This window comes from Pseudophryne corroboree, unplaced genomic scaffold (genome assembly GCF_028390025.1).
Source record: "Pseudophryne corroboree isolate aPseCor3 unplaced genomic scaffold, aPseCor3.hap2 scaffold_1218, whole genome shotgun sequence".
NCBI classification, from domain to species: domain Eukaryota; kingdom Metazoa; phylum Chordata; class Amphibia; order Anura; family Myobatrachidae; genus Pseudophryne; species Pseudophryne corroboree.
The window spans coordinates 76,913-99,193 of NW_026967844.1; the positions used below are offsets into that span (position 1 = coordinate 76,913).

Consider the following 22,281-nt stretch of genomic DNA (forward strand, 5'->3'; position numbering starts at 1 on the left):
CAGAGATGTGCATGAGCAGCGGCCCTCCCCAGCCCTATTCCAAATCATACATATGACATACCATGGTCATGAAGATTTTTCTCCCAGGGTGAGGTTCATTCATTGCATTTTGGGTATGCTGACCCCTGTGATTTCCCCAAATGTGGGAAACTTGACTGCATTATTTGTGGTAGTGGGAGACTGTGTTTGTGCTTTCCTCTGGTCAGCTCTGGTAAAAGTCAGATTTCTTTGTCTCAGATTTTCCTTTAGCCTTGTTCTTCTTTCGAGAGTTCCCTTGTGCTGCCTCAGTTGGATCTCCTTCACTTTACAGGGGGGTACCCGAGCAGCGACCCTCCCCAGCTCTAGCCCAACTCCTACTTACCTGCCAGGTGAGATACTATGATCATGAAGGTGCTTCTCCCAGGGCAAGGCTCACCCATTGTACTCTGGGTGTGCTGCTCCTGCGATTTCCCCAAATGTGGGAAACTTGACTGCATAATTTGTGTTTCCCCTGGTCGGCTCTCGTATAATTCAGATCTCTTTGTCTCAGGTCTCTCTCCAGCCTAGTTTGCTGTCTGTTTCCACTTCTCTTTTCTTCAGCCGCTCCCTTCTATACCCTTGTGCACTATCCTGACTTCTCCTCCCGTCTGCTTACTTTGTGCCTTCCAATGCACAATGCAAACTACAGGTAGTGCTGCAGGGCCCACACCCTTTTACTTGCCTTACAGAGCAGCTCTGGAGCTGTTGCAGTGCCAAGCTGCTGCAAGAAATCAGCTTGAATGCTTCAGGGGCTGGGGCATAGCCAACATGAGCCCCACACCGAAGAAGGGTGGAGGTGTTTAATGCAAACTAGGGGTCAGACAAGCGCAGCAAAAGGCCACCATGCCCTGCACGCCCCTTTTCTGTTTTCATATGCAGACGAGGGTTGAAGCCAACTTTGACCCACTGCTTGGATGACATCACCATATGCAAATCCATCTGCGGCAGGCCTTCCCCCAGGAATGCTTGCACTAGTTGTTGCATTTGGTTTGTTGTTTGGGGGTGCTTCAGTATTAGGCAGCCGTCTGCCCTCCCATGTTCATCTGAAAATATGTGTTCTCCCTGCAGTTGTTGTCCCTAGATGAGAGTTCCCTTGTGCTGCCTCAGTTGAATCTCCTTAACTTGACAGAGATGTGCCTGAGCAGCGGCCCTCCCCAGCTCTATCCCAAATCATACTTATTTTGCATAGGAGATACCATGGTCATGAAGATTATTCTCCCAGGGTGAGGTTCATTCATTGCATTCTGGGTATGCTGACCCCTGTGATTTCCCCAAATGTGGGAAACTCGACTGCTTTATTTGTGGTAGTGGGGGACTGTGTTTGTGTTTTCCTCTGGTCAGCTCTGGTAAAAGTCAGATTTCTTTGTTTCAGAGCCTTGTTCTTCTTTTGAGAGTTCCCTTGTGCTGCCTCAGTTGGATCTCCTTCACTTGACAGGGGGGTGCCCGAGCAGAGACCCTCCCCAGCTCTAGCCCAACTCCTACTTACCTGCCAGGTGAGATACTATGATCATGAAGGTGCTTCTCCCAGGGCAAGGCTCACCCATTGCACTCTGGGTGTGCTGCCCCTGCGATTTCCCCAAATGTGGGAAACTTGACTGCATAATTTGTGTTTCCCCTGGTCGGCTCTCGTATAATTCAGATCTCTTTGTCTCAGGTCTCTCTCCAGCCTAGTTTGCTGTCTGTTTCCACTTCTCTTTTCTTCAGCCGCTCCCTTCTATACCCTTGTGCACTATCCTGACTTCTCCTCCCGTCTGCTTACTTTGTGCCTTCCAATGCACAATGCAAACTACAGGTAGTGCTGCAGGGCCCACACCCTTTTACTTGCCTTACAGAGCAGCTCTGGAGCTGTTACAGTGCCCAGCTGCTGCAAGAAATCTGCTTGAATGCTTCAGGGGATGGGGCATGGCCAACATAAGCCCCACACCAAAGGAGGGTGGAGGTGTTTAATGCGAACTAGGGGTCATCCAAGCACCGCAAAAGGCCGCCATGCCCTGCACGCCCCTTTTCTCTTTTCATATGCAGATGAGGGTTGAAGCCAACTTTGACCCACTGCTTGTATGACATCACCGTATGCAAATCCGTCTTCTGCAGAACTTCCCCCAGGAATGCTTGCACTAGTTGTTGCATTTGGTTTGTTGTTTGGGGGTGCTTCAGTATTAGGCAGCCTTCTGCCCTCCCATGTTCATCTGAAAATATGTGTTCTCCCTGCAGTTGTTGTCCCCAGATGAGAGTTCCCTTGTGCTGCCTCAGTTGAATCTCCTTTACTTGACAGAGATGTGCCAGAGCAGCGGCCCTCCCCAGCCCTATTCCAAATCATACTTATTTTGCATAGGAGATACCATGGTCATGAAGATTGTTCTCCCAGGGTGAGGTTCATTCATTGCATTTTGGGTATGCTGACCCCTGTGATTTCCCCAAATGTGGGAAACTCAACTGCATTATTTGTGGTAGTGGGGGACTGTGTTTGTGCTTTCCTCTGGTCAGCTCTGGTAAAAGTCAGATTTCTTTGTCTCAGATTTTCCTCTTGCCTTGTTCTTCTTTCGAGAGTTCCCTTGTGCTGCCTCAGTTGGATCTCCTTCACTTGACAGGGGGGTACCCGAGCAGCGACCCTCCCCAGCTCTAGCCCAACTCCTACTTACCTGCCAGGTGAGATACTATGATCATGAAGGTGCTTCTCCCAGGGCAAGGCTCACCCATTGCACTCTGGGTGTGCTGCTCCTGCGATTTCCCCAAATGTGGGAAACTTGACTGCATAATTTGTGTTTCCCCTGGTCGGCTCTCGTATAATTCAGATCTCTTTGTCTCTCTCCAGCCTAGTTTGCTGTCTGTTTCCACTTCTCTTTTCTTCAGCCGCTCCCTTCTATACCCTTGTGCACTATCCTGACTTCTCCTCCCGTCTGCTTACTTTGTGCCTTCCAATGCACAATGCAAACTACAGGTAGTGCTGCAGGGCCCACACCCTTTTACTTGCCTTACAGAGCAGCTCTGGAGCTGTTACAGTGCCCAGCTGCTGCAAGAAATCAGCTTGAATGCTTCAGGGGCTGGGGCATAGCCAACATGAGCCCCACACCGAAGGAGGGTGGAGGTGTTTAATGCAAACTAGGGGTCGGTCAAGCGCCGCAAAAGGCCACCATGCCCTGCACGCCCCTTTTCTGTTTTCATATGCAGACGAGGGTTGAAGCCAACTTTGACCCACTGCTTGGATGACATCACCATATGCAAATCCATCTGCGGCAGGCCTTCCCCCAGGAATGCTTGCACTAGTTGTTGCATTTGGTTTGTTGTTTGGGGGTGCTTCAGTATTAGTCAGCCTTCTGCTCCACCCTCCTTTGGTGTGGGGCTCATGTTGGCCATGTCCCATCCCCTGAAGCATTCAAGCAGATTTCTTGCAGCAGCTGGGCACTGTAACAGCTCCAGAGCTGCTCTGTAAGGCAAGTAAAAGGGTGTGGGCCCAGCAGCACTACCTGTAGTTTGCATTGTGCATTGGAAGGCACAAAGTAAGCAGACGGGAGGAGAAGTCAGGATAGTGCACAAGGGTATAGAAGGGAGCGGCTGAAGAAAAGAGAAGTGGAAACAGACAGCAAACTAGGCTGGAGAGAGATCTGAGACAAAGAGATCTGAATTATACGAGAGCCGACCAGGGGAAACACAAATTATGCAGTCAAGTTTCCCACATTTGGGGAAATCGCAGGGGCTGCACACCCAGAGTGCAATGGGTGAGCCTTGCCCTGGGAGAAGCACCTTCATGATCATAGTATCTCACCTGGCAGGTAAGTAGGAGTTGGGCTAGAGCTGGGGAGGGTCGCTGCTCGGGCACCCCCCTGTTAAGTGAAGGAGATCCAACTGAGGCAGCACAAGGGAACTCTCAAAAGAAGAACAAGGCTAGAGGAAGATCTGAAACAAAGAAATCTGACTTTTACCAGAGCTGACCAGAAGAAAACACAAACACAGTCCCCCACTACCACAAATAAAGCAGTCGAGTTTCCCACATTTGGGGAAATCACAGGGGTCAGCATACCCAAAATGCAATGAATGAACCTCACCTCGACTGCTTTATTTGTGGTAGTGGGGGACTGTGTTTGTGTTTTCTTCTGGTCAGCTCTGGTAAAAGTCAGATTTCTTTGTTTCAGATCTTCCTCTAGCCTTGTTCTTCTTTTGAGAGTTCCCTTGTGCTGCCTCAGTTGGATCTCCTTCACTTAACAGGGGGGTGCCCGAGCAGTGACCCTCCCCAGCTCTAGCCCAACTCATACTTACCTGCCAGGTGAGATACTATGATCATGAAGGTGCTTCTCCCAGGGCAAGGCTCACCCATTGCACTCTGGGTGTGCTGCCCCTGCGATTTTCCCAAATGTGGGAAACTTGACTGCATAATTTGTGTTTCCCCTGGTCGGCTATCGTATAATTCAGATCTCTTTGTCTCAGATCTCTCTCCAGCCTAGTTTGCTGTCTGTTTCCACTTCTCTTTTCTTCAGCCGCTCCCTTCTATACCCTTGTGCACTATCCTGACTTCTCCTCCCGTCTGCTTACTTTGTGCCTTCCAATGCACAATGCAAACTACAGGTAGTGCTGCAGGGCCCACACCCTTTTACTTGCCTTACAGAGCAGCTCTTGAGCTGTTACAGTGCCCAGCTGCTGCAAGAAATCTGCTTGAAAGCTTCAGGGGATGGGGCATGGCCAACATGAGCCCCACACCAAAGCAGGGTGCAGCAGAAGGCTGCCTAATACTGAAGCACCCCCAAACAACAAACCAAATGCAACAACTAGTGCAAGCATTCCTGGGGGAAGGCCTGCCGCAGATGGATTTGCATATGGTGATGTCATCCAAGCAGTGGGTCAAAGTTGGCTTCAACCCTCATCTGCATATGAAAACAGAAAAGGGGCGTGCAGGGCATGGTGGCCTTTTGCGGCGCTTGACTGACCCCTAGTTTGCATTAAACACCTCCACCCTCCTTCGGTGTGGGGCTGATGTTGGCTATGCCCCAGCCCCTGAAGCATTCAAGCTGATTTCTTGCAGCAGCTGGGCACTGTAACAGCTCCAGAGCTGCTCTGTAAGGCAAGTAAAAGGGTGTGGGCCCTGCAGCACTACCTGTAGTTTGCATTGTGCATTGGAAGGCACAAAGTAAGCAGACGGGAGGAGAAGTCAGGATAGTGCACAAGGGTATAGAAGGGAGCGGCTGAAGAAAAGAGAAGTGGAAACAGACAGCAAACTAGGCTGGAGAGAGACCTGAGACAAAGAGATCTGAATTATACGAGAGCCGACGAGGGGAAACACAAATTATGCAGTCAAGTTTCCCACATTTGGGGAAATCGCAGGAGCAGCACACCCAGAGTACAATGGGTGAGCCTTGCCCTGGGAGAAGCACCTTAATGATCATAGTATCTCACCTGGCAGGTAAGTAGGAGTTGGGCTAGAGCTGGGGAGGGTCGCTGCTCGGGTACCCCCCTGTAAAGTGAAGGAGATCCAACAAAGGCAGCACAAGGGAACTCTCGAAAGAAGAACAAGGCTAGAGGAAAATGTGAGACAAAGAAATCTGACTTTTACTAGAGCTGACCAGAGGAAAGCACAAACACAGTCCCCCACTACCACAAATAATGCAGTTGAGTTTCCCACATTTGGGGAAATCACAGGGGTCAGCATACCCAAAATGCAATGAATGAACCTCACCCTGGGAGAAAAATCTTCATGACCATGGTATCTCCTATGCAAAATAAGTATGATTTGGAATAGGGCTGGGGAGGGCCGCTGCTCATGCACATCTCTGTCAAGTAAAGGAGATTCAACTGAGGCAGCACAAGGGAACTCTCATCTGGGGACAACAACTGCAGGGAGAACATATATTTTCAGATGAACATGGGAGGGCAGAAAGCTGCCTAATACTGAAGCACCCCCAAACAACAAACCAAATGCAACAACTAGTGCAAGCATTCCTGGGGGAAGGCCTGCCGCAGATGGATTTGCATATGGTGATGTCATCCAAGCAGTGGGTCAAAGTTGGCTTCAACCCTCGTCTGCATATGAAAAGAGAAAAGGGGCGTGCAGGGCATGGTGGCCTTTTGCGGCACTTGGCTGACCCCTAGTTTGCATTAAACACCTCCACCCTCCTTTGGTGTGGGGCTCATGTTGGCTATGCCCCAGCCCCTGAAGCATTCAAGCTGATTTCTTGCAGCAGCTGGGCACTGTAACAGCTCCAGAGCTGCTCTGTAAGGCAAGTAAAAGGGTGTGGGCCCTGCAGCACTACCTGTAGTTCGCATTGTGCGTTGGAAGGCACAAAGTAAGCAGACAGGAGGAGAAGTCAGGATAGTGCGCAAGGGCATAGAAGGGAGCGGCTCAAGAAAAGAGAAGTGGAAACAGACAGCAAACTAGGCTGGAGAGAGACCTGAGACAAAGAGATCTGAATTATACGAGAGCCGACCAGGGGAAACACAAATTATGCAGTCAAGTTTCCCACATTTGGGGAAATCGCAGGAGCAGCACACCTAGAGTGCAATGGGTGAGCCTTGCCCTGGGAGAAGCACCTTCATGATCATAGTATCTCACCTGGCAGGTAAGTAGGAGTTGGGCTAGAGCTGGGGAGGATCGCTGCTCGGGTACCCCCCTGTAAACTGAAGGAGATCCAACTGAGGCAGCACAAGGGAACTCTCGAAAGAAGAACAAGGCTAGAGGAAAATCTGAGACAAAGAAATCTGACTTTTACCAGAGCTGACCAGAGGAAAGCACAAACACAGTCCCCCACTACCACAAATAATGCAGTCAAGTTTCCCACATTTGGGGAAATCACAGGGGTCAGCATACCCAAAATGCAATGAATGAACCTCACCCTGGGAGAACAATCTTCATGACCATGGTATCTCCTATGCAAAATAAGTATGATTTGGAATAGGGCTGGGGAGGGCCGCTGCTCATGCACATCTCTGTCAAGTAAAGGAGATTCAACTGAGGCAGCACAAGGGAACTCTCATCTGGGGACAACAACTGCAGGGAGAACACATATTTTCAGATGAACATGGGAGGGCAGAAGGCTGCCTAATACTGAAGCACCCCCAAACAACAAACCAAATGCAACAACTAGTGCAAGCATTCCTGGGGGAAGTTCTGCAGAAGACGGATTTGCATACGGTGATGTCATCCAAGCAGTAGGTCAAAGTTGGCTTCAACCCTCATCTGCATATGAAAAGAGAAAAGGAGCGTGCAGGGCATGGCGGCCTTTTGCGGTGCTTGGATGACCCCTAGTTCGCATTAAACACCTCCACCCTCCTTTGGTGTGGGGCTCATGTTGGCCATGCCCCATCCCCTGAAGCATTCAAGCTGATTTCTTGCAGCAGCTGGGCACTGTAACATCTCCAGAGCTGCTCTGTAAGGCAAGTAAAAGGGTGTGGGCCCTGCAGCACTACCTGTAGTTTGCATTGTGCATTGGAAGGCACAAAGTAAGCAGACGGGAGGAGAAGTCAGGATAGTGCACAAGGGTATAGAAGGGAGCGGCTGAAGAAAAGAGAAGTGGAAACAGACAGCAAACTAGTTTGGAGAGAGACCTGAGACAAAGAGATCTGAATTACACGAGAGCCGACCAGGGGAAACACAAATTATGCAGTCAAGTTTCCCACATTTGGGGAAATCGCAGGGGCAGCACACCCAGAGTGCAATGGGTGAGCCTTGCCCTGGGAGAAGCACCTTCATGATCATAGTATCTCACCTGGCAGGTAAGTAGGAGTTGGGCTAGAGCTGGGGAGGGTCTCTGCTTGGGCACCCCCCTGTCAAGTGAAGGAGATCCAACTGAGGCAGCACAAGGGAACTCTCGAAAGAAGAACGAGGCTAGAGGAAGATCTGAACAAAGAAATCTGACTTTTACCAGAGCTGACCAGAGGAAAACACAAACACAGTCCCCCACTACCACAAATAAAGCAGTCGAGTTTCCCACATTTGGGGAAATCACAGGGGTCAGCATACCCATAATGCAATGAATGAACCTCACCCTGGGAGAATAGTCTTCATGACCATGGTATCTCCTATGCAAAATAAGTATGATTTGGGATAGAGCTGGGGAGGGCCGCTGCTCAGGCACATCTCTGTCAAGTAAAGGAGATTCAACTGAGGCAGCACAAGGGAACTCTCATCTGGGGACAACAACTGCAGGGAGAACACATATTTTCAGATGAACATGGGAGGGCAGAAGGCTGCCTAATACTGAAGCACCCCCAAACAACAAACCAAATGCAACAACTAGTGCAAGCATTCCTGGGGGAAGTTCTGCAGAAGACGGATTTGCATACGGTGATGTCATCCAAGCAGTGGGTCAAAGTTGGCTTCAACCCTCATCTGCATATGAAAAGAGAAAAGGGGCGTGCAGGGCATGGCGGCCTTTTGCGGTGCTTGGATGACCCCTAGTTCGCATTAAACACCTCCACCCTCCTTTGGTGTGGGGCTCATGTTGGCCATGCCCCATCCCCTGAAGCATTCAAGCTGATTTCTTGCAGCAGCTGGGCACTGTAACAGCTCCAGAGCTGCTCTGTAAGGCAAGTAAAAGGGTGTGGGCCCTGCAGCACTACCTGTAGTTTGCATTGTGCATTGGAAGGCACAAAGTAAGCAGACGGGAGGAGAAGTCAGGATAGTGCACAAGGGTATAAAAGGGAGCGGCTGAAGAAAAGAGAAGTGGAAACAGACAGCAAACTAGGCTGGAGAGAGACCTGAGACAAAGAGATCTGAATTATACGAGAGCCGACCAGGGGAAACACAAATTAGGCAGTCAAGTTTCCCACATTTGGGGAAATCGCAGGAGCAGCACACCCAGAGTACAATGGGTGAGCCTTGCCCTGGGAGAAGCACCTTCATGATCATAGTATCTCACCTGGCAGGTAAGTAGGAGTTGGGCTAGAGCTGGGGAGGGTCGCTGCTCGGGTACCCCCCTGTAAAGTGAAGGAGATCCAACTGAGGCAGCACAAGGGAACTCTCGAAAAAAGAACAAGGCTAAAGGAAAATCTGAGACAAAGAAATCTGACTTTTACCAGAGCTGACCAGAGGAAAGCACAAACACAGTCTCCCACTACCACAAATAATGCAGTCAAGTTTCCCACATTTGGGGAAATCACAGGGGTCAGCATACCCAAAATGCAATGAATGAACCTCACCCTGGGAGAAAAATCTTCATGACCATGGTATCTCCTATGCAAAATAAGTATGATTTGGAATAGGGCTGGGGAGGGCCGCTGCTCATGCACATCTCTGTCAAGTAAAGGAGATTCAACTGAGGCAGCACAAGGGAACTCTCATCTTGGGTCAACAACTGCAGGGAGAACATATATTTTCAGATGAACATGGGAGGGCAGAAGGCTGCCTAATACTGAAGCACCCCCAAACAACAAACCAAATGCAACAACTAGTGCAAGCATTCCTGGGGGAAGGCCTGCCGCAGATGGATTTGCATATGGTGATGTCATCCAAGCAGTGGGTCAAAGTTGGCTTCAACCCTCGTCTGCATATGAAAAGAGAAAAGGGGCGTGCAGGGCATGGTGGCCTTTTGCGGCGCTTGGCTGACCCCTAGTTTGCATTAAACACCTCCACCCTCCTTTGGTGTGGGGCTCATGTTGGCTATGCCCCAGCCCCTGAAGCATTCAAGCTGATTTCTTGCAGCAGCTGGGCACTGTAACAGCTCCAGAGCTGCTCTGTAAGGCAAGTAAAAGGGTGTGGGCCCTGCAGCACTACCTGTAGTTTGCATTGTGCATTGGAAGGCACAAAGTAAGCAGACGGGAGGAGAAGTCAGGATAGTGCACAAGGGTATAGAAGGGAGCGGCTGAAGAAAAGAGAAGTGGAAACAGACAGCAAACTAGTTTGGAGAGAGACCTGAGACAAAGAGATCTGAATTACACGAGAGCCGACCAGGGGAAACACAAATTATGCAGTCAAGTTTCCCACATTTGGGGAAATCGCAGGGGCAGCACACCCAGAGTGCAATGGGTGAGCCTTGCCCTGGGAGAAGCACCTTCATGATCATAGTATCTCACCTGGCAGGTAAGTAGGAGTTGGGCTAGAGCTGGGGAGGGTCTCTGCTTGGGCACCCCCCTGTCAAGTGAAGGAGATCCAACTGAGGCAGCACAAGGGAACTCTCGAAAGAAGAACAAGGCTAGAGGAAGATCTGAACAAAGAAATCTGACTTTTACCAGAGCTGACCAGAGGAAAACACAAACACAGTCCCCCACTACCACAAATAAAGCAGTCGAGTTTCCCACATTTGGGGAAATCACAGGGGTCAGCATACCCATAATGCAATGAATGAACCTCACCCTGGGAGAATAGTCTTCATGACCATGGTATCTCCTATGCAAAATAAGTATGATTTGGGATAGAGCTGGGGAGGGCCGCTGCTCAGGCACATCTCTGTCAAGTAAAGGAGATTCAACTGAGGCAGCACAAGGGAACTCTCATCTGGGGACAACAACTGCAGGGAGAACACATATTTTCAGATGAACATGGGAGGGCAGAAGGCTGCCTAATACTGAAGCACCCCCAAACAACAAACCAAATGCAACAACTAGTGCAAGCATTCCTGGGGGAAGTTCTGCAGAAGACGGATTTGCATACGGTGATGTCATCCAAGCAGTGGGTCAAAGTTGGCTTCAACCCTCATCTGCATATGAAAAGAGAAAAGGGGCGTGCAGGGCATGGCGGCCTTTTGCGGTGCTTGGATGACCCCTAGTTCGCATTAAACACCTCCACCCTCCTTTGGTGTGGGGCTCATGTTGGCCATGCCCCATCCCCTGAAGCATTCAAGCTGATTTCTTGCAGCAGCTGGGCACTGTAACAGCTCCTGAGCTGCTCTGTAAGGCAAGTAAAAGGGTGTGGGCCCTGCAGCACTACCTGTAGTTTGCATTGTGCATTGGAAGGCACAAAGTAAGCAGACGGGAGGAGAAGTCAGGATAGTGCACAAGGGTATAAAAGGGAGCGGCTGAAGAAAAGAGAAGTGGAAACAGACAGCAAACTAGGCTGGAGAGAGACCTGAGACAAAGAGATCTGAATTATACGAGAGCCGACCAGGGGAAACACAAATTATGCAGTCAAGTTTCCCACATTTGGGGAAATCGCAGGAGCAGCACACCCAGAGTACAATGGGTGAGCCTTGCCCTGGGAGAAGCACCTTCATGATCATAGTATCTCACCTGGCAGGTAAGTAGGAGTTGGGCTAGAGCTGGGGAGGGTCGCTGCTCGGGTACCCCCCTGTAAAGTGAAGGAGATCCAACTGAGGCAGCACAAGGGAACTCTCGAAAAAAGAACAAGGCTAAAGGAAAATCTGAGACAAAGAAATCTGACTTTTACCAGAGCTGACCAGAGGAAAGCACAAACACAGTCTCCCACTACCACAAATAATGCAGTCAAGTTTCCCACATTTGGGGAAATCACAGGGGTCAGCATACCCAAAATGCAATGAATGAACCTCACCCTGGGAGAAAAATCTTCATGACCATGGTATCTCCTATGCAAAATAAGTATGATTTGGAATAGGGCTGGGGAGGGCCGCTGCTCATGCACATCTCTGTCAAGTAAAGGAGATTCAACTGAGGCAGCACAAGGGAACTCTCATCTTGGGACAACTACTGCAGGGAGAACATATATTTTCAGATGAACATGGGAGGGCAGAAGGCTGCCTAATACTGAAGCACCCCCAAACAACAAACCAAATGCAACAACTAGTGCAAGCATTCCTGGGGGAAGGCCTGCCGCAGATGGATTTGCATATGGTGATGTCATCCAAGCAGTGGGTCAAAGTTGGCTTCAACCCTCGTCTGCATATGAAAAGAGAAAAGGGGCGTGCAGGGCATGGTGGCCTTTTGCGGCGCTTGGCTGACCCCTAGTTTGCATTAAACACCTCCACCCTCCTTTGGTGTGGGGCTCATGTTGGCTATGCCCCAGCCCCTGAAGCATTCAAGCTGATTTCTTGCAGCAGCTGGGCACTGTAACAGCTCCAGAGCTGCTCTGTAAGGCAAGTAAAAGGGTGTGGGCCCTGCAGCACTACCTGTAGTTTGCATTGTGCATTGGAAGGCACAAAGTAAGCAGACGGGAGGAGAAGTCAGGATAGTGCACAAGGGTATAGAAGGGAGCGGCTGAAGAAAAGAGAAGTGGAAACAGACAGCAAACTAGGCTGGAGAGAGACCTGAGACAAAGAGATCTGAATTATACGAGAGCCGACGAGGGGAAACACAAATTATGCAGTCAAGTTTCCCACATTTGGGGAAATCGCAGGAGCAGCACACCCAGAGTGCAATGGTTGAGCCTTGCCCTGGGAGAAGCACCTTCATGATCATAGTATCTCACCTGGCAGGTAAGTAGGAGTTGGGCTAGAGCTGGGGAGGGTCGCTGCTCGGGTTCCCCCCTGTGAAGTGAAGGAGATCCAACTGAGGCAGCACCAGGGAACTCTCGAAAGAAGAACAAGGCTAGAGGAAGATCTGAGACAAAGAAATCTGACTTTTACCAGAGCTGACCAGAGGAAAGCACAAACACAGTCCCCCACTACCACAAATAATGCAGTCGAGTTTCCCACATTTGGGAAAATCACAGGGGTCAGCATACCCAGAATGCAATGAATGAACCTCACCCTGGGAGAACAATCTTCATGACCATGGAATCTCCTATGCAAAATAAGTATGATTTGGGATAGGGCTGGTGAGGGCAGCTGCTCAGGCACATCTCTGTCAAGTAAAGGAGATTCAACTGAGGCAGCACAAGTGAACTCTCATCTGGGGACAACAACTGCAGGGAGACCACATCTTTTCAGATGAACATGGGAGGGCGGAAGGCTGCCTAATACTGAAGCACCATCAAATATCAAACCATATGCAACAACTAGTACAAGCACTCCTGGGGGAAGGTCTGCAGCAGACGGATTTGCATACGGTGATGTTATCCAAGCAGTGGGCCAAAGTTGACTGGAACCCTCATCTGCATATGAAAAGAGAAAAGGGGCATGCAGGGCATGGCGGCCTTTCGCAGTGCTTGGATGACCCCTAGTTCGCATTAAACACCTCCCCCCTCCTTTGGTGTGGGGCTCATGTTGGCCATGCCCCATCCCCTGAAGCATTCAAGCTGATTTCTTGCAGCAGCTGGGCACTGTAACAGCTCCAGAGCTGCTCTGTAAGGCAAGTAAAAGGGTGTGGGCCCTGCAGCACTACCTGTAGTTTGCATTGTGCATTGGAAGGCACAAAGTAAGCAGACGGGAGGAGAAGTCAGGATAGTGCACAAGGGTATAGAAGGGAGCGGCTGAAGAAAAGAGAAGTGGAAACAGACAGCAAACTAGGCTGGAGAGAGACCTGAGACAAATAGATCTGAATTATACGAGAGCCGACCAGGGGAAACACAAATTATGCAGTCAAGTTTCCCACATTTGGGGAAATCGCAGGGGCAGCACACCCAGAGTGCAATGGGTGAGCCTTGCCCTGGGAGAAGCACCTTCATGATCATAGTATCTCACCTGGCAGGTAAGTAGGAGTTGGGCTAGAGCTGGGGAGGGTCGCTGCTCGGGTACCCCCCTGTCAAGTGAAGGAGATCCAACTGAGGCAGCACAATGGAACTCTCGAAAGAAGAACAAGGCTAGAGGAAAATCTGAGACAAAGAAATCTGACTTTTACCAGAGCTGACCAGAGGAAAGCACAAACACAGTCCTCCACTACCACAAATAATGCAGTCAAGTTTCCCACATTTGGGGAAATCACAGGGGTCAGCATACCCAAAATGCAATGAATGAACCTCACCCTGGGAGAACAATCTTCATGACCATGGTATCTCCTATGCAAAATAAGTATGATTTGGAATAGGGCTGGGGAGGGCCGCTGCTCATGCACATCTCTGTCAAGTAAAGGAGATTCAACTGAGGCAGCACAAGGGAACTCTCATCTGGGGACAACAACTGCAGGGAGAACACATATTTTCAGATGAACATGGGAGGGCAGAAGGCTGCCTAATACTGAAGCACCCCCAAACAACAAACCAAATGCAACAACTAGTGCAAGCATTCCTGGGGGAAGTTCTGCAGAAGACGGATTTGCATACGGTGATGTCATCCAAGCAGTGGGTCAAAGTTGGCTTCAACCCTCATCTGCATATGAAAAGAGAAAAGGGGCGTGCAGGGCATGGCGGCCTTTTGCGGTGCTTGGATGACCCCTAGTTCGCATTAAACACCTCCACCCTCCTTTGGTGTGGGGCTCATGTTGGCCATGCCCCATCCCCTGAAGCATTCAAGCTGATTTCTTGCAGCAGCTGGGCACTGTAACAGCTCCAGAGCTGCTCTGTAAGGCAAGTAAAAGGGTGTGGGCCCTGCAGCACTACCTGTAGTTTGCATTGTGCATTGGAAGGCACAAAGTAAGCAGACGGGAGGAGAAGTCAGGATAGTGCACAAGGGTATAGAAGGGAGCGGTTGAAGAAAAGAGAAGTGGAAACAGACAGCAAACTAGGCTGGAGAGAGACCTGAGACAAAGAGATCTGAATTATACGAGAGCCGACCAGGGGAAACACAAATTATGCAGTCAAGTTTCCCACATTTGGGGAAATCGCAGGGGCAGCACACCCAGAGTGCAATGGGTGAGCCTTGCCCTGGGAGAAGCACCTTCATGATCATAGTATCTCACCTGGCAGGTAAGTAGGTGTTGGGCTAGAGCTGGGGAGGGTCGCTGTTCGGGCACCCCCCTGTCAAGTGAAAGAGATCCAACTGAGGCAGCACAAGGGAACTCTCGAAAGAAGAACAAGGCTAGAGGAAGATCTGAGACAAAGAAATCTGACTTTTACCAGAGCTGACCAGAGGAAAGCACAAACACAGTCCCCCACTACCACAAATAATGCAGTCGAGTTTCCCACATTTGGGAAAATCACAGGGGTCAGCATACCCAGAATGCAATGAATGAACCTCACCCTGGGAGAACAATCTTCATGACCATGGTATCTCCTATGCAAAATAAGTATGATTTGGGATAGGGCTGGTGAGGGCCGCTGCTCAGGCACATCTCTGTCAAGTAAAGGAGATTCAACTGAGGCAGCACAAGGGAACTCTCATCTGGGGACAACAACTGCAGGGAGACCACATCTTTTCAGATGAACATGGGAGGGCGGAAGGCTGCCTAATACTGAAGCACCATCAAATATCAAACCATATGCAACAACTAGTACAAGCACTCCTTGGGGAAGGTCTGCAGCAGACGGATTTGCATACGGTGATGTTATCCAAGCAGTGGGCCAAAGTTGACTGGAACCCTCATCTGCATATGAAAAGAGAAAAGGGGCATGCAGGGCATGGCGGCCTTTTGCAGTGCTTGGATGACCCCTAGTTCGCATTAAACACCCCCACCCTCCTTTGGTGTGGGGCTCATGTTGGCCATGCCCCATCCCCTGAAGCATTCAAGCTGATTTCTTGCAGCAGCTGGGCACTGTAACAGCTCCAGAGCTGTTCTGTAAGGCAAGTAAAAGGGTGTGGGCCCTGCAGCACCACCTGTTGTTCGCATTGTGCGTTGGAAGGCACAAATTAAGCAGACGGGAGGAGAAGTCAGGATAGTGCGCAAGGGCATACTTTTCTCTTAGTCCGGGGGCAAGGCTTCAAAATGGGGTCTGCAACGGAGGAGACACAGGGGGCGTGGTCACAGCAGCTTTTCTCTACAGCCTGCACCAGCAGGAGCCTACACCATTTTTTATGATCACGCTGAACTGCAGTGCGACTGCAATTACAGCATGGTCAAGAAGGGAGGCGTCATGCTGGGTGGCCATGCCCTGTCACTGTGCAGGAGCCAGCACAGCTCACACACTAGTCCCCGGGTGCAGCCCCCAACCCCCGGGACACCCGGAGCAACAAAATGTAGATTCAGGCCACCAGGCCACGCCCCTACCTATGAAACCATGCCTCCTTTTTACCATTGCGCTGTTTATCTGCGCGCACTGCATTACAATCTCCCTCGCCACCTTTCTGGGTGTCACCAGTGATAGTGACACCTCTGCCATGCTTGTAGCAGCTGGTCCTAAGATCTACGCCTCAAGCCCTGAGTGTTTGCCCTTGTGACTTGTTGATCATCATAGCGAAGCAGATGCTTACAGAAAACTGCAGGGGCTTAGATTGAAAATAAAAAAATTGATGGGTATAAGGTAGAGAGGAGCGGGTTCGGTTCTCTGAGAACCGAATTCCCCACGAACTCCACGTGGTTTACACTGGTCCGAGGCAGGCTCGGTTGTTCCCGCCTGACTCGGAAAACCTGAACAAGGGAAAATGTCATCATCCCGCTGTCGGATTCTTGCGAGATTCGGATTCCATATAAAGAGCTGCGCGTTGCTGCCATTTTTACTCGTGCATTGAAGAGAGAGCGGAGAGGACGTGGCTATGTTCTCTCAGTGGAAATCTCAATATCAGTGCTCAGTATCAGTGGTTACTTATTGCTGCTCAGTAATACTAGTAGTGTGTCTCTCCTGCTCAGTGTCAGTTCTCAGTAGTATCCTCATCAGTGCTCAGTATCACTGCTCATTGTCTTGTGCTGCATTGTGGTGCTCAGCATACTACAGTACATTACTAATAGTCCAGTGCTGCATCTTGCTGCTCAGTGTCAGTTCTAGTATCCTCATCAGTGCTCACTATCACTGCTCATTGCATTGTGGTGTTCTGTATACTACAGTAACATAGTAATATAGTATATATAGAGGAGCGGGTTCGGTTCTCCGAGAACCGAATTCCCGACGAACTCCACGTGGTTTACACTGGTCCGTGGCAGGCTCGGTTGTTCCCGCCTGACTCGGAAAACCTGAACAAGGGAAAATGTCATCATCCCGCTGTCGGATTCTCGCGAGATTCGGATTCCATATAAAGAGCTGCGCGTTGCCGCCATTTTTACTCGTGCATTGAAGAGAGAGCGGAGAGGACGTGGCTATGTTCTCTCAGTGGAAATCTCAATATCAGTGCCCAGTATCAGTGGTTACTTATTGCTGCTCAGTAATACTAGTAGTGTGTCTCTCCTGCTCAGTGTCAGTTCTCAGTAGTATCCTCATCAGTGCTCAGTATCACTGCTCATTGTCTTGTGCTGCATTGTGGTGCTCAGCATACAACAGTACATTACTAATAGTCCAGTGCTGCATCTTGCTGCTCATGTTGGCTATGCCCCAGCCCCTGAAGCATTCAAGCTGATTTCTTGCAGCAGCTGGGCACTGTAACAGCTCCAGAGCTGCTCTGTAAGGCAAGTAAAAGGGTGTTGGCCCTGCAGCACTACCTGTAGTTTGCATTGTGCGTTGGAAGGCACAAAGTAAGCAGACAGGAGAAGTCAGGAGAGTGCACAAGGGCATAGAAGGCAGGGGCTCAAGAAAAGAGAAGTGGAAACAGACAGCAAACTAGGCTGGAGAGAGACCTGAGACAAAGAGATCTGAATTATACGAGTAGCCGACCAGAGGAAACACAAATTATGCAGTCAAGTGTCCCACATTTGGGGAAATCGTAGGAGCAGCACACCCAGAGTGCAATGGGTGAGCCTTGCCCTGGTAGAAGCACCTTCCTGATCATAGTATCTCACTTGGCAGGTAAGTAGGAGTTGGGCTTGAGCTGGGGAGGGTCGCTGCTCGGGCACCCCCCTGTCAAGTGAAGGAGATCCAACTGAGGCAGCACAAGGAAACTCTCAAAAAAAGAACAAGGCTAGAGGAAGATCTGAGACAAAGAAATCTGACTTTTACCAGAGCTGACCAGAGGAAAGCACAAACACAGTCCCCCACTACCACAAATAATGCAGTCGAGTTTCCCACATTTGGGGAAATCACAGGGGTCAGCATACCCAGAATGCAATGAATGAACCTCACCCTGGGAGAACAATCTTCATGACCATGGTATCTCCTATGCAAAATAAGTATGATTTGGGATAGGGCTGGGGAGGGCCGCTGCTCAGGCACATCTCTTTCAAGTAAAGGAGATTCAACTGAGGCAGCACAAGGGTACTCTCATCTGGGGACAACAACTGCAGGGAGAACACATATTTTCAGATGAACATGGGAGAGCTGAAGGCTGCCTAATACTGAAGCACCCCAAACAACAAACCAAATGCAACAACTAGTACAAGCATTCCTGGGGGAAGGTCTGCAGAAGACGGATTTGCATACGGTGATGTCATCCAAGCAGTGGGCCAAAGTTGGCTGGAACCCTCATCTGCATATGAAAAGAGAAAAGGGGTATGCAGGGCATGGCGGCCTTTTGCGGCGCTTGGATGACCCTTAGTTCGCATTAAACACCTCCACCCTCCGTCGGTGTGGGGCTCATGTTGGCTATGCCCCAGCCCCTGAAGCATTCAAGCTGATTTCTTGCAGCAGCTGGGCACTGTAACAGCTCCAGAGCTGCTCTGAAAGGCAAGTAAAAGGGTGTGGGCCCTGCAGCACTACCTGTAGTTTGCATTGTGCGTTGGAAGGCACAAAGTAAGCAGACAGGAGAAGTCAGGAGAGTGCACAAGGGCATAGAAGGCAGCGGCTCAAGAAAAGAGAAGTGGAAACAGACAGCAAACTAGGCTGGAGAGAGACCTGAGACAAAGAGATCTGAATTATACGAGTAGCCGACTAGAGGAAACACAAATTATGCAGTCAAGTGTCCCACATTTGGGGAAATCGTAGGAGCAGCACACCCAGAGTGCAATGGGTGAGCCTTGCCCTGGGAGAAGCACCTTCCTGATCATAGTATCTCACCTGGCAGGTAAGTAGGAGTTGGGCTAGAGATGGGGAGGGTCGCTGCTCGGGCACCCCCCTGTCAAGTGAAGTTCTGCAGAAGACGGATTTGCATACGGTGATGTCATCCAAGCAGTGGGTCAAAGTTGGCTTCAACCCTCATCTGCATATGAAAAGAGAAAAGGGGCGTGCAGGGCATGGCGGCCTTTTGCGGTGCTTGGATGACCCCTAGTTCGCATTAAACACCTCCACCCTCCTTTGGTGTGGGGCTCATGTTGGCCATGCCCCATCCCCTGAAGATGAACATGGGAGGGCAGAAGGCTGCCTAATACTGAAGCACCCCCAAACAACAAACCAAATGCAACAACTAGTGCAAGCATTCCTGGGGGAAGGCCTGCCGCTGATGGATTTGCATATGGTGATGTCATCCAAGCAGTGGGTCAAAGTTGGCTTCAACCCTCGTCTGCATATGAAAAGAGAAAAGGGGCGTGCAGGGCATGGTGGCCTTTTGCGGCGCTTGGCTGACCCCTAGTTTGCATTAAACACCTCCACCCTCCTTTGGTGTGGGGCTCATGTTGGCTATGCCCCAGCCCCTGAAGCATTCAAGCTGATTTCTTGCAGCAGCTGGGCACTGTAACAGCTCCAGAGCTGCTCTGTAAGGCAAGTAAAAGGGTGTGGGCCCTGCAGCACTACCTGTAGTTTGCATTGTGCATTGGAAGGCACAAAGTAAGCAGACGGGAGGAGAAGTCAGGATAGTGCACAAGGGTATAGAAGGGAGCGGCTGAAGAAAAGAGAAGTGGAAACAGACAGCAAACTAGGCTGGAGAGAGACCTGAGACAAAGAGATCTGAATTATACGAGAGCCGACGAGGGGAAACACAAATTATGCAGTCAAGTTTCCCACATTTGGGGAAATCGCAGGAGCAGCACACCCAGAGTGCAATGGTTGAGCCTTGCCCTGGGAGAAGCACCTTCATGATCATAGTATCTCACCTGGCAGGTAAGTAGGAGTTGGGCTAGAGCTGGGGAGGGTCGCTGCTCGGGTTCCCCCCTGTGAAGTGAAGGAGATCCAACTGAGGCAGCACCAGGGAACTCTCGAAAGAAGAACAAGGCTAGAGGAAGATCTGAGACAAAGAAATCTGACTTTTACCAGAGCTGACCAGAGGAAAGCACAAACACAGTCCCCCACTACCACAAATAATGCAGTCGAGTTTCCCACATTTGGGAAAATCACAGGGGTCAGCATACCCAGAATGCAATGAATGAACCTCACCCTGGGAGAACAATCTTCATGACCATGGTATCTCCTATGCAAAATAAGTATGATTTGGGATAGGGCTGGTGAGGGCAGCTGCTCAGGCACATCTCTGTCAAGTAAAGGAGATTCAACTGAGGCAGCACAAGTGAACTCTCATCTGGGGACAACAACTGCAGGGAGACCACATCTTTTCAGATGAACATGGGAGGGCGGAAGGCTGCCTAATACTGAAGCACCATCAAATATCAAACCATATGCAACAACTAGTACAAGCACTCCTTGGGGAAGGTCTGCAGCAGACGGATTTGCATACGGTGATGTTATCCAAGCAGTGGGCCAAAGTTGACTGGAACCCTCATCTGCATATGAAAAGAGAAAAGGGGCATGCAGGGCATGGCGGCCTTTTGCAGTGCTTGGATGACCCCTAGTTCGCATTAAACACCCCCACCCTCCTTTGGTGTGGGGCTCATGTTGGCCATGCCCCATCCCCTGAAGCATTCAAGCTGATTTCTTGCAGCAGCTGGGCACTGTAACAGCTCCAGAGCTGTTCTGTAAGGCAAGTAAAAGGGTGTGGGCCCTGCAGCACCACCTGTTGTTCGCATTGTGCGTTGGAAGGCACAAATTAAGCAGACGGGAGGAGAAGTCAGGATAGTGCGCAAGGGCATACTTTTCTCTTAGTCCGGGGGCAAGGCTTCAAAATGGGGTCTGCAACGGAGGAGACACAGGGGGCGTGGTCACAGCAGCTTTTCTCTACAGCCTGCACCAGCAGGAGCCTACACCATTTTTTATGATCACGCTGAACTGCAGTGCGACTGCAATTACAGCATGGTCAAGAAGGGAGGCGTCATGCTGGGTGGCCATGCCCTGTCACTGTGCAGGAGCCAGCACAGCTCACACACTAGTCCCCGGGTGCAGCCCCCAACCCCCGGGACACCCGGAGCAACAAAATGTAGATTCAGGCCACCAGGCCACGCCCCTACCTATGAAACCATGCCTCCTTTTTACCATTGCGCTGTTTATCTGCGCGCACTGCATTACAATCTCCCTCGCCACCTTTCTGGGTGTCACCAGTGATAGTGACACCTCTGCCATGCTTGTAGCAGCTGGTCCTAAGATCTACGCCTCAAGCCCTGAGTGTTTGCCCTTGTGACTTGTTGATCATCATAGCGAAGCAGATGCTTACAGAAAACTGCAGGGGCTTAGATTGAAAATAAAAAAATTGATGGGTATAAGGTAGAGAGGAGCGGGTTCGGTTCTCCGAGAACCGAATTCCCCACGAACTCCACGTGGTTTACACTGGTCCGAGGCAGGCTCGGTTGTTCCCGCCTGACTCGGAAAACCTGAACAAGGGAAAATGTCATCATCCCGCTGTCGGATTCTTGCGAGATTCGGATTCCATATAAAGAGCTGCGCGTTGCTGCCATTTTTACTCGTGCATTGAAGAGAGAGCGGAGAGGACGTGGCTATGTTCTCTCAGTGGAAATCTCAATATCAGTGCTCAGTATCAGTGGTTACTTATTGCTGCTCAGTAATACTAGTAGTGTGTCTCTCCTGCTCAGTGTCAGTTCTCAGTAGTATCCTCATCAGTGCTCAGTATCACTGCTCATTGTCTTGTGCTGCATTGTGGTGCTCAGCATACTACAGTACATTACTAATAGTCCAGTGCTGCATCTTGCTGCTCAGTGTCAGTTCTAGTATCCTCATCAGTGCTCACTATCACTGCTCATTGCATTGTGGTGTTCTGTATACTACAGTAACATAGTAATATAGTATATATAGAGGAGCGGGTTCGGTTCTCCGAGAACCGAATTCCCGACGAACTCCACGTGGTTTACACTGGTCCGTGGCAGGCTCGGTTGTTCCCGCCTGACTCGGAAAACCTGAACAAGGGAAAATGTCATCATCCCGCTGTCGGATTCTCGCGAGATTCGGATTCCATATAAAGAGCTGCGCGTTGCCGCCATTTTTACTCGTGCATTGAAGAGAGAGCGGAGAGGACGTGGCTATGTTCTCTCAGTGGAAATCTCAATATCAGTGCCCAGTATCAGTGGTTACTTATTGCTGCTCAGTAATACTAGTAGTGTGTCTCTCCTGCTCAGTGTCAGTTCTCAGTAGTATCCTCATCAGTGCTCAGTATCACTGCTCATTGTCTTGTGCTGCATTGTGGTGCTCAGCATACAACAGTACATTACTAATAGTCCAGTGCTGCATCTTGCTGCTCATGTTGGCTATGCCCCAGCCCCTGAAGCATTCAAGCTGATTTCTTGCAGCAGCTGGGCACTGTAACAGCTCCAGAGCTGCTCTGTAAGGCAAGTAAAAGGGTGTTGGCCCTGCAGCACTACCTGTAGTTTGCATTGTGCGTTGGA

General features: G+C 50.2%; 28 non-coding genes and 3 pseudogenes across 28 annotated transcripts; 7 read left to right on the top strand and 24 right to left on the bottom strand.

The window, feature by feature from the left end:
• The first annotated feature begins 42 nt into the window (after positions 1 to 42).
• LOC134992689 (U1 spliceosomal RNA) lies at positions 43 to 201 on the top strand. The gene has a single exon (XR_010196805.1). It is a non-coding gene; the product is annotated as a U1 spliceosomal RNA (small nuclear RNA).
• A 152-nt stretch (positions 202 to 353) lies between these two features.
• Positions 354 to 516, top strand: LOC134992640 (U1 spliceosomal RNA). Its single transcript, XR_010196773.1, has one exon. It is a non-coding gene; the product is annotated as a U1 spliceosomal RNA (small nuclear RNA).
• A 674-nt stretch (positions 517 to 1,190) lies between these two features.
• On the top strand, positions 1,191 to 1,354 carry LOC134992737 (U1 spliceosomal RNA). The gene has a single exon (XR_010196851.1). It is a non-coding gene; the product is annotated as a U1 spliceosomal RNA (small nuclear RNA).
• A 142-nt stretch (positions 1,355 to 1,496) lies between these two features.
• On the top strand, positions 1,497 to 1,659 carry LOC134992618 (U1 spliceosomal RNA). Its single transcript, XR_010196752.1, has one exon. It is a non-coding gene; the product is annotated as a U1 spliceosomal RNA (small nuclear RNA).
• Positions 1,660 to 2,333: 674 nt separating this feature from the next.
• Positions 2,334 to 2,497, top strand: LOC134992715 (U1 spliceosomal RNA). The gene has a single exon (XR_010196830.1). It is a non-coding gene; the product is annotated as a U1 spliceosomal RNA (small nuclear RNA).
• Positions 2,498 to 2,649: 152 nt separating this feature from the next.
• On the top strand, positions 2,650 to 2,812 carry LOC134992631 (U1 spliceosomal RNA). The gene has a single exon (XR_010196765.1). It is a non-coding gene; the product is annotated as a U1 spliceosomal RNA (small nuclear RNA).
• Positions 2,813 to 3,633: 821 nt separating this feature from the next.
• Positions 3,634 to 3,796, bottom strand: LOC134992638 (U1 spliceosomal RNA). Its single transcript, XR_010196771.1, has one exon. It is a non-coding gene; the product is annotated as a U1 spliceosomal RNA (small nuclear RNA).
• A 468-nt stretch (positions 3,797 to 4,264) lies between these two features.
• Positions 4,265 to 4,427, top strand: LOC134992616 (U1 spliceosomal RNA). Its single transcript, XR_010196750.1, has one exon. It is a non-coding gene; the product is annotated as a U1 spliceosomal RNA (small nuclear RNA).
• An 855-nt stretch (positions 4,428 to 5,282) lies between these two features.
• LOC134992674 (U1 spliceosomal RNA) lies at positions 5,283 to 5,418 on the bottom strand (annotated as a pseudogene).
• Positions 5,419 to 5,570: 152 nt separating this feature from the next.
• LOC134992708 (U1 spliceosomal RNA) lies at positions 5,571 to 5,734 on the bottom strand. Its single transcript, XR_010196823.1, has one exon. It is a non-coding gene; the product is annotated as a U1 spliceosomal RNA (small nuclear RNA).
• A 674-nt stretch (positions 5,735 to 6,408) lies between these two features.
• On the bottom strand, positions 6,409 to 6,571 carry LOC134992676 (U1 spliceosomal RNA). Its single transcript, XR_010196796.1, has one exon. It is a non-coding gene; the product is annotated as a U1 spliceosomal RNA (small nuclear RNA).
• A 152-nt stretch (positions 6,572 to 6,723) lies between these two features.
• Positions 6,724 to 6,887, bottom strand: LOC134992716 (U1 spliceosomal RNA). The gene has a single exon (XR_010196831.1). It is a non-coding gene; the product is annotated as a U1 spliceosomal RNA (small nuclear RNA).
• Positions 6,888 to 7,561: 674 nt separating this feature from the next.
• LOC134992614 (U1 spliceosomal RNA) lies at positions 7,562 to 7,724 on the bottom strand. Its single transcript, XR_010196748.1, has one exon. It is a non-coding gene; the product is annotated as a U1 spliceosomal RNA (small nuclear RNA).
• A 151-nt stretch (positions 7,725 to 7,875) lies between these two features.
• On the bottom strand, positions 7,876 to 8,039 carry LOC134992608 (U1 spliceosomal RNA). Its single transcript, XR_010196742.1, has one exon. It is a non-coding gene; the product is annotated as a U1 spliceosomal RNA (small nuclear RNA).
• Positions 8,040 to 8,713: 674 nt separating this feature from the next.
• On the bottom strand, positions 8,714 to 8,876 carry LOC134992673 (U1 spliceosomal RNA). The gene has a single exon (XR_010196794.1). It is a non-coding gene; the product is annotated as a U1 spliceosomal RNA (small nuclear RNA).
• Positions 8,877 to 9,028: 152 nt separating this feature from the next.
• Positions 9,029 to 9,192, bottom strand: LOC134992606 (U1 spliceosomal RNA). The gene has a single exon (XR_010196740.1). It is a non-coding gene; the product is annotated as a U1 spliceosomal RNA (small nuclear RNA).
• Positions 9,193 to 9,866: 674 nt separating this feature from the next.
• On the bottom strand, positions 9,867 to 10,029 carry LOC134992615 (U1 spliceosomal RNA). The gene has a single exon (XR_010196749.1). It is a non-coding gene; the product is annotated as a U1 spliceosomal RNA (small nuclear RNA).
• A 151-nt stretch (positions 10,030 to 10,180) lies between these two features.
• LOC134992609 (U1 spliceosomal RNA) lies at positions 10,181 to 10,344 on the bottom strand. Its single transcript, XR_010196743.1, has one exon. It is a non-coding gene; the product is annotated as a U1 spliceosomal RNA (small nuclear RNA).
• Positions 10,345 to 11,018: 674 nt separating this feature from the next.
• Positions 11,019 to 11,181, bottom strand: LOC134992641 (U1 spliceosomal RNA). Its single transcript, XR_010196774.1, has one exon. It is a non-coding gene; the product is annotated as a U1 spliceosomal RNA (small nuclear RNA).
• Positions 11,182 to 11,333: 152 nt separating this feature from the next.
• LOC134992607 (U1 spliceosomal RNA) lies at positions 11,334 to 11,497 on the bottom strand. The gene has a single exon (XR_010196741.1). It is a non-coding gene; the product is annotated as a U1 spliceosomal RNA (small nuclear RNA).
• Positions 11,498 to 12,198: 701 nt separating this feature from the next.
• LOC134992665 (U1 spliceosomal RNA) lies at positions 12,199 to 12,334 on the bottom strand (annotated as a pseudogene).
• A 152-nt stretch (positions 12,335 to 12,486) lies between these two features.
• On the bottom strand, positions 12,487 to 12,650 carry LOC134992727 (U1 spliceosomal RNA). Its single transcript, XR_010196842.1, has one exon. It is a non-coding gene; the product is annotated as a U1 spliceosomal RNA (small nuclear RNA).
• A 674-nt stretch (positions 12,651 to 13,324) lies between these two features.
• Positions 13,325 to 13,487, bottom strand: LOC134992625 (U1 spliceosomal RNA). Its single transcript, XR_010196759.1, has one exon. It is a non-coding gene; the product is annotated as a U1 spliceosomal RNA (small nuclear RNA).
• Positions 13,488 to 13,639: 152 nt separating this feature from the next.
• LOC134992710 (U1 spliceosomal RNA) lies at positions 13,640 to 13,803 on the bottom strand. The gene has a single exon (XR_010196825.1). It is a non-coding gene; the product is annotated as a U1 spliceosomal RNA (small nuclear RNA).
• Positions 13,804 to 14,477: 674 nt separating this feature from the next.
• LOC134992619 (U1 spliceosomal RNA) lies at positions 14,478 to 14,640 on the bottom strand. Its single transcript, XR_010196753.1, has one exon. It is a non-coding gene; the product is annotated as a U1 spliceosomal RNA (small nuclear RNA).
• Positions 14,641 to 14,792: 152 nt separating this feature from the next.
• Positions 14,793 to 14,956, bottom strand: LOC134992692 (U1 spliceosomal RNA). Its single transcript, XR_010196808.1, has one exon. It is a non-coding gene; the product is annotated as a U1 spliceosomal RNA (small nuclear RNA).
• Positions 14,957 to 17,380: 2,424 nt separating this feature from the next.
• LOC134992679 (U1 spliceosomal RNA) lies at positions 17,381 to 17,544 on the bottom strand. Its single transcript, XR_010196799.1, has one exon. It is a non-coding gene; the product is annotated as a U1 spliceosomal RNA (small nuclear RNA).
• A 152-nt stretch (positions 17,545 to 17,696) lies between these two features.
• Positions 17,697 to 17,860, bottom strand: LOC134992633 (U1 spliceosomal RNA). The gene has a single exon (XR_010196767.1). It is a non-coding gene; the product is annotated as a U1 spliceosomal RNA (small nuclear RNA).
• Positions 17,861 to 18,530: 670 nt separating this feature from the next.
• On the bottom strand, positions 18,531 to 18,694 carry LOC134992656 (U1 spliceosomal RNA). The gene has a single exon (XR_010196789.1). It is a non-coding gene; the product is annotated as a U1 spliceosomal RNA (small nuclear RNA).
• Positions 18,695 to 19,529: 835 nt separating this feature from the next.
• Positions 19,530 to 19,665, bottom strand: LOC134992666 (U1 spliceosomal RNA; annotated as a pseudogene).
• Positions 19,666 to 19,817: 152 nt separating this feature from the next.
• LOC134992701 (U1 spliceosomal RNA) lies at positions 19,818 to 19,981 on the bottom strand. The gene has a single exon (XR_010196817.1). It is a non-coding gene; the product is annotated as a U1 spliceosomal RNA (small nuclear RNA).
• Between the last annotated feature and the right edge of the window lie 2,300 nt (positions 19,982 to 22,281).